Genomic DNA, 6,052 nt, shown 5'->3' with positions numbered 1-6,052 from the left:
TAGAAAATAATAATGTAAACATATAAAAAATGAAATTATTCAGTTGCAGGGCTTTGTGGTTTCAATTTAAGTGAATCATTCCTATTAAAACATTATACCAATGAAAAGTATGCTTATTGAATTTCAACAATGAACTCAATGTCCTCAGGATGCTTTCTGTCAATAGAATCTTTTCACACGAGCTTGGCTCTTGTTTAAACGAGAACAGTGAATGGCCTGCTTACGTGCATTTCCTCCCGTAGCTTTAATTAGCGCCAATTCTTGAACTGCACAGCAAACAGCGGTGCATGCTACTTGGTGACAAGCATCGTGCGCACAAGGACAAGATGCAGCTGCACTTGTGAACACCTGCCACATTCACAATGCAAACAACTACCGTGAATGAGGGAAATGCAACATAAAATAAATATAAAAACATGCAAAATCAAACTGAGAAGTAGATAAATGTGAAAAATAAAAAATAAAAAGGAAAATATATGTGGAAATGAATACAAAATTAAACCAATTTAAACATTTTTTAATTTATTTTTCAAATTATATACATTTTTTAGATTTGTTTTTATTTGAAACATAAAATAAATACAACAGAAAAAGATCAAATCAAACTGAAAATAAGTAGAAACATGTGAAAAATTAAAAATAAAAAGCAAACAATATGTGGAAACTAGAAAATGCAATTTCTGGAGAAATTGCGTGTGAAGGCGAAGACTTTGAATCACTTCTTGGGGAATGCTGGCGAATTATGCTGAAACGAGTTGAATTACTTGAGAAATGTAGAAAATAGAGGTGAAAAACGGAATTTTGGAGAATTTGGTGGAATTTCAGAATTTTGGAGAATTTGGTTGAGTTTAAAATCTTAAAATTTGGAATTTATGGCAAGTGGAAATTTGGGGAATAGGTAGGAAAAAGATGAAGAGTTGAACGTTGGAATGAGTTGAATCGGTTGAACAATGTGAAAATTAGAGTAGAAAAACACATTTTTGGAGAATTTGGTTGAATTTCAAATTTCAAAATTTGGAATTTTTTGTAAGGGGAAGTTGTGGAATAGGTAAGCAAAAGATGAAGAGTTGAAAGTTGGAATGGGTTGAATCGGTAGAGATATGTAGAAATGAGAGTAGAAAAACGAAATTTTGGAGAATTTGGTTGAATTTCAAATTTGGGATTTTTGGTAAGTGGGAAGTTGTGTAATACGTAGGCAAAAGATGAAGAGTTGAAAGTTGGAATGGGTTGAATCGGTTGAAAAATGTACAAATTAGAGTCAAAAAACGAAATTTTGCAGAATTTGGTTGAATTTCAAATTTGGAATTTTTGGTAAGTGGGAAGTTGTGAAATAGGTAAGCAAAAGATGAAAAGTTGAAAGTTGGAATGGATTGAATCGGTTGCACAATGTAAAGATTAGAGTAGAAAAACAAAATGTTTGAGAATTTGGTTGAATTTCAAATTTTCAATTTTTGGTAAGTGGGAAGTTGTGGAATAGGTAGGCAAAAGATGAAGAGTTGAAAGTTGGAATGGGTTGAATCGGTTGAACAATGTAGAAATTACAGTAGAAAAACGAAATTTTGGAGATTTTGGTTGAATTTCAAATTTGGAATTTTTGGTAAGTCGGAAGTTGTGGAATAGGTAGGCAAAAGGTGAAGAGTTGAAAGTTGGAATCGGTTGAATCGGTTGAACAATGTAGAAATTAGAGTAGAAAAACAAAATGTTGGAGAATTTGGTTGAATTTCAAATATGGAATTTTTGGTAGGTGGGAAGTTGTGGAATAGGTAGGCAAAAGATGAAGAGTTGAAAGTTGGAATGGGTTGAATCGGTTGAACAATGTAGAAATTAGATTAGAAAAACGAAATTTTGGAGAATTTGGTTGAATTTCAAATTTGGAATTTTTGGTAAACGGGAAGTTGTGGAATAGGTAGGCAAAACATGAACAGTTGAAAGTTGGAATGAGTTGAATCGGTTAAAAAATGTAGAAATTAGAGTAGAAAAACAAAATTTTTGAGAATTTGGTTGAATTCCAAATTCTGAATTTTTGGTAAGTCGGAAGTTGTGGAATAGGTAGGCAAAAGATGAAGAGTTGAAAGTTGGAATGGGTTGAATCGGTTGAACAATGTAGAAATTAGAGTAGAAAAACAAAATGTTGGAGAATTTGGTTGAATTTCAAATATGGAATTTTTGGTAAGTGGGAAGTTGTGGAATAGGTAGGGAAAAGATGAAGAGTTGAAAGTTGGAATGGGTTGAATCGGTAGAACAATGTAGAAATTAGATTAGAAAAACGAAATTTTGGAGAATTTGGTTGAATTTCAAATTTGGAATTTTTGGTAAACGGGAAGTTGTGGAATAGGTAGGCAAAACATGAACAGTTGAAAGTTGGAATGAGTTGAATCGGTTAAAAAATGTAGAAATTAGAGTAGAAAAACAAAATGTTGGAGAATTTGGTTGAATTTCAAATATGGAATTTTTGGTAAGTGGGAAGTTGTGGAATAGGTAGGCAAAACATAAACAGTTGAAAGTTGAAATGAGTTGAATCGGTTGAAAAATGTAGAAATTAGAGTAGAAAAACAAAATTTTTGAGAATTTGGTTGAATTCCAAATTTGAAAATTTGGAATTTTTCATAAGTTGGAAGTTGTGGAATAGTTAGAAAAAGATGAACAGTTGAAAGTTGGAATGGGTTGAATCGGTTGAAAAACGTAAAAGTTAGAGTGGAAAAACGAAATTTTGGAGAATTTGGTTGAATTTCAAATTTGGAATTTTTGGTAAGTGGGAAGTTGTGGAATAGGTAGGCAAAAGATGAACAATTGAAAGTTGGAATGAGTTGAATGGGTTGAACAATGTAGAAAAAAGTGGAATGATGTAAATGTGAAATGTCGAATCTGCCATTAAGAATGAATGGGGAAAAATTTGTCGTAAGTTCGCGAATTTTGCGAAATCGGAAAATTTTCGGAACGAGAAAAATGGAAGCGCTCATCTCGTGAATATTTGGAACACGTCAAAAGTGGAACGGAGTGAATCGGATGAACTATGTGGAAGAAGAAGCGGGACAAAAAAGTGTGGAGAATAAAATAGAATAATAATAATAATAATAATAATAACTAGAAAATGCAATTTCTGGAGAAATTGCGTGTGAAGGCGAAGACTTTGAATCACTTCTTGGCGAATGCTGGCGAATTATGCTGAAACGAGTTGAATTACTTGAGAAATGTAGAAAATAGAGGTGAAAAACGGAATTTTGGAGAATTTGGTGGAATTTCAGAATTTTGGAGAATTTGGTTGAGTTTAAAATCTTAAAATGTGGAATTTATGGCAAGTGGAAATTTGGGGAATAGGTAGGAAAAAGATGAAGAGTTGAAAGTTGGAATGGGTTGAATCGGTTGAAAAATGTACAAATTAGAGTCGAAAAACGAAATTTTTCCGAATTTGGTTGAATTTCAAATTTGGAATTTTTGGTAAGTGGGAAGTTGTGAAATAGGTAAGCAAAAGATGAAAAGTTGAAAGTTGGAATGGATTGAATCGGTTGCACAATGTAAAGATTAGAGTAGAAAAACAAAATGTTTGAGAATTTGGTTGAATTTCAAATTTTTAATTTTTAATTTTTGGTAAGTGGGAAGTTGTGGAATAGGTAGGCAAAAGATGAAGAGTTGAAAGTTGGAATGGGTTGAATCGGTTGAACAATGTAGAAATTACAGTAGAAAAACGAAATTTTGGAGATTTTGGTTGAATTTCAAATTTAGAATTTTTGGTAAGTCGGAAGTTGTGGAATAGGTAGGCAAAAGATGAAGAGTTGAAAGTTGGAATGGGTTGAATCGGTTGAACAATGTAGAAATTAGAGTAGAAAAACAAAATGTTGGAGAATTTGGTTGAATTTCAAATATGGAATTTTTGGTAAGTGGGAAGTTGTCGAATAGGTAGGCAAAAGATGAAGAGTTGAAAGTTGGAATGGGTTGAATCGGTTGAACAATGTAGAAATTAGATTAGAAAAACCAAATTTTTGAGAATTTGGTTGAATTTCAAATTTGGAATTTTTGGTAAACGGGAAGTTGTGGAATAAGTAGGCAAAACATGAACAGTTGAAAGTTGGAATGAGTTAAATCGGTTAAAAAATGTCGAAATTAGAGTAGAAAAACAAATTTTTTGAGAATTTGGTTGAATTCCAAATTTGGAATTTTTTGTAAGTGGGAAGTTGTGAAATAGGTAAGCAAAAGATGAAAAGTTGAAAGTTGGAATGGATTGAATCGGTTTCACAATGTAAAGATTAGAGAAGAAAAACAAAATGTTTGAGAATTTGGTTGAATTTCAAATTTTGAATTTTTGGTAAGTGGGAAGTTGTGGAATAGGTAGGCAAAAGATGAAGAGTTGAAAGTTGGAACGGGTTGAATCGGTTGAACAATGTAGAAATTAGAGTAGAAAAAGGAAATTTTGGAGATTTTGGTTGAATTTCAAATTTGGAATTTTTGGTAAGTCGGAAGTTGTGGAATAGGTAGGCAAGAGATGAAGAGTTGAAAGTTGGAATGGGTTGAATCGGTTGAACAATGTAGAAATTAGAGTAGAAAAACGAAATTTTGGAAATTTTGGTTGAATTTCAAATTTGGAATTTTTGGTAAGTCGGAAGTTGTGGAATAGGTAGGCAAAAGATGAAAAGTTGAAAGTTGGAATGGGTTGAATCGGTTGAACAATGTAGAAATTAGAGTAGAAAAACAAAATGTTGGAGAATTTGGTTGAATTTCAAATATGGAATTTTTGGTAAGTGGGAAGTTGTGGAATAGATAGGCAAAAGATGAACAGTTGAAAGTTGGAATGAGTTGAATCGGTTGAACAATGTAGAAATTAGAGTAGAAAAACGAAATTTAGAAAGATTTGGTTGAATTTCAAATTTGGAATTTTTGGTAAACGGGAAGTTGTGGAATAGGTAGGCAAAACATGAACAGTTGAAAGTTGGAATGAGTTGAATTGGTTGAAAAATGTAGAAATTAGAGTAGAAAAACAAAATTTTTGAGAATTTGGTTGAATTCCAAATTTGAAAATTTGGAATTTTTCATAAGTTGGAAGTTGTGGAATAGTTAGAAAAAGATGAACAGTTGAAAGTTGGAATGGGTTGAATCGGTTGAAAAACGTAAAAGTTAGAGTGGAAAAACGAAATTTTGGAGAATTTGGTTGAATTTCAAATTTGGAATTTTTGGTAAGTGGGAAGTTGTGGAATAGGTAGGCAAAAGATGAACAGTTGAAAGTTGGAATGAGTTGAATCGGTTGAACAATGTAGAAATTAGAGTAGAAAAACGAAATTTTGGAAATTTTGGTTGAATTTCAAATATGGAATTTTTGGTAAGTGGGAAGTTGTGGAATAGGTAGGCAAAAGATGAAGAGTTGAAAGTTGGAATGGGTTGAATCGGTTGAACAATGTAGAAATTAGAGTAGAAAAACAAAATGTTGGAGAATTTGGTTGAATTTCAAATATGGAATTTTTGGTAAGTGGGAAGTTGTGGAATAGGTAGGCAAAAGATGAAGAGTTGAAAGTTGGAATGGGTTGAATCGGTTGAACAATGTAGAAATTAGAGTAGAAAAACAAAATGTTGGAGAATTTGGTTGAATTTCAAATATGGAATTTTTGGTAAGTGGGAAGTTGTGGAATAGGTAGGCAAAAGATGAAGAGTTGAAAGTTGGAATGGGTTGAATCGGTTGAACAATGTAGAAATTAGATTAGAAAAACGAAATTTTGGAGAATTTGGTTGAATTTCAAATTTGGAATTTTTGGTAAACGGGAAGTTGTGGAATAGGTAGGCAAAACATGAACAGTTGAAAGTTGGAATGAGTTGAATCGGTTAAAAAATGTAGAAATTAGAGTAGAAAAACAAAATTTTTGAGAATTTGGTTGAATTCCAAATTTGGAATTTTTGGTAAGTGGGAAGTTGTGAAATAGGTAAGCAAAAGATGTAAAGTTGAAAGTTGGAATGGATTGAATCGGTTTCACAATGTAAAGATTAGAGAAGAAAAACCAAATGTTTGAGAATTTGGTTGAATTTCAAATTTGGAATTTTTGGTAAGTGGGAAGTTGTGGAATAGGTA

At 32.2% G+C, this 6,052-nt stretch overlaps 1 long non-coding RNA gene across 1 annotated transcript in view; it reads left to right on the top strand.

Annotated features, from left to right (window-relative positions):
- Positions 1–670: 670 nt before the first annotated feature.
- LOC125970152 (uncharacterized) overlaps positions 671–6,052 on the top strand; it is a 28,019-nt gene continuing 22,637 nt past the window's right edge. The window contains exon 1 of the long non-coding RNA XR_011086950.1: positions 671–5,620. This is a non-coding gene — a long non-coding RNA (uncharacterized lncRNA). The remainder of the gene's footprint in view (positions 5,621–6,052) is intronic.

This window comes from Syngnathus scovelli, chromosome 6, assembly GCF_024217435.2.
Source record: "Syngnathus scovelli strain Florida chromosome 6, RoL_Ssco_1.2, whole genome shotgun sequence".
Lineage (NCBI taxonomy): Eukaryota > Metazoa > Chordata > Actinopteri > Syngnathiformes > Syngnathidae > Syngnathus > Syngnathus scovelli.
Note: the sequence above shows the minus strand (reverse complement) of the source record. Positions and strands in the feature narration are given on the sequence as shown.